The sequence below is a fragment of the Mastomys coucha genome, unplaced genomic scaffold (genome assembly GCF_008632895.1).
Source record: "Mastomys coucha isolate ucsf_1 unplaced genomic scaffold, UCSF_Mcou_1 pScaffold22, whole genome shotgun sequence".
NCBI lineage: Eukaryota > Metazoa > Chordata > Mammalia > Rodentia > Muridae > Mastomys > Mastomys coucha.
Genome location: NW_022196905.1, coordinates 148,030,959 through 148,033,461, shown reverse-complemented (window position 1 = coordinate 148,033,461; position 2,503 = coordinate 148,030,959).

Here is a 2,503-nt window from a genome sequence, read left to right as displayed (position 1 = left end):
GGGCTAATAACCACTTATCAGAGAGTGCATACTATGTGTGTTCTTTTGTGATTGGGTTACTTCACTCACGATGATATTCTCCAGATCCATTCATTTCCCTAAGAATTTCATAAATTCATTCTTTCTAATAGCTGAGTAGTACTCCATTGTGTAGATGTACCATAATTTCTGTATCCATTCCTCTGTTGAGGGACATGTGGGTTGTTTCCAGTTCCTGGCTATTACAAATAAGGCTGCTATGAACATGGTGGAGCATGTGTCCTTATTACATGTTGGAGCATCTTCTGGGTATATGCCCAGGAGTGGTATAGCTGGGTCCTCTGGTAGAACTATGTCCAATTTCCGAAGGAACCACCAAACTGATTTCCAGAGTAGTTGTACCAGTTTGCAATCCTACCAGCAATGAAGTATAATGTTCCTCTTTCTCCACAACCTCTCCATCATCTGCTGTCACCTGAGTTTTTTATCCTAGCCAATCTGACTGGTGAGAGGTGGAATCTCAGGGTTGTTTTGATTTGCATTTCCCTGATGACTAAGGATGTTGAACATTTCTTTAGGTGCTTCTCAGCCATTCAGTGTTCATCAATTGAGAATTCTTTGTTTAGCTCTGTACCACATTTTTAAATAGGGTTATTTGGTTCTCTGGAGTCTAACTTCTTGAGTTATTTGTATACATTGGATATTAGCCCTCTATAAGATATAGGGTTGGTAAAGATCTTTTCCCAATTCGTTTGGTTGCCCTTTTGTCCTATTGACAGTTAGACTGAAAATGTCTAACAGAACATGGATGGATAAAAACAAGCAGACTTGGGAGCTGACAACAGGAAGGTCAGGTTGGAGACCATTTTGGACTATCTAGCAAAATCCTTCCCGACACACAGACACACACACAGACACACACAGACAGAGAGACAGACTGACTGACACACTGACACACACACACACACATACATACACACACGGGTCAGGGCAGGGGGTGAGAGAGAGAGAGAGAGAGAGAGAGAGAGAGAGAGAGAGAGAGAGAATAACAAAGAGACACATAATGTGGTTATAGAGAATCCCTTGAAGGATATCTAGATAAAATAGCAAAAATCTCAGGAAAAGACAAAAGCTTTTGATGTGATGTAGTTAGTTATGTGTGTGCATTGCTGAAGTTGGTCCAAAGACTAAGAAACCTGTATTAAAACATTATTTAGAGCTGAGTCAGAGAAGCCTTACTCTTTAAGGGCTTTAAATCAATTCACTGACCCCAATAGATAATGACAGTTTGATAAAACTTGGAAATCACAGACCTTGTTATTGAAGGCCTGGAAAAAGCAGAAATGAACTAGATTTACAATACTCTTTTCAACTCTTATCACCTCAACTTTCTAGTTAATCCATGTCAGAGATACAAGGAAGCAGAGTAAGAAATGGACATCAAGAAGGAATCTAAATTCTTCTCAAAATTCCCCAAACCAAACTTGCCTTTGATGGAGACAGAATTTGAGAGAAGCTGCTGAATTATTTAATAGTCTCCGTAAACCTATTATGAATCAAAGTATCATGTAGTATGAAATGGAAGGGTGGGAGTCACTGACAACCAGGGGTGAATCCAGTTCCTCACACTGGATTCACTGTAAAATAGCACTGAGATTCACAAATGATCACCAGGGTAGAGCAAGGCCTGACAGCTCTAATGGGCTAGAATGACCTTAATGTGCTTCCAGAAGAAGCCAGCTCAAGTGCTTAGATATCATAAACATTAGTAACTTAGGCTGAATGACATGGTTATGTCTTCAATGCATTGCACTAACTCTCTTTCTCCAGGGGCTTCCATATGCTAGCAAGAAAAACAAATGAGCAAATTTCATTTAGATTTAATATCTCTAGGAATGAAATTTCATGATATGCCTTCTCATCAACAGTTTGATAAACACATATTTAAGATATTCTCCACAATTAGTTACTTAAGAAGCAACCCCTAACCTGCAGGAAAAATCAGAGGAATAAAATGTAAAATAAATTTCCATCTGAATTTTTAAAAAAGATATTTGCTCACCTCCCTCTTTATCTTCACAGTCTGCCAGCCAGGGACATGCTCAATTCTGTCTTTATAATATCCCAACATCACCTTTAGTTACAGATGTTAGTTACAGAAAACTAGCATCTTCCACTTTAGCAGGACACCTATTAAAAGGAGTAGAACTAGAAACAAGAAACTGGGGATAAAGGGTATTGCCCACTTCTACAGGACCACGTGGGCATTGGTCTTTGCTCTCCTAAAGCTGCCATCTACACAGCATTACAGACTGCTTTACAGATGGTGCATGGCACATGAATATTTCTACTTCTGGAACCCAACAGAGTTGTCTGTCATTATAAGAAAAAAGTCGCATCTTCTGGGTATATGCCCAGGAGTGGTATAGCTGGGTCCTCTGGTAGAACTATGTTCAAATTCCGGAGGAACTGCCAAACTGATTTCCAGAGTGGTTGTACCAGTTTGCAATCCCACCAGCAATGA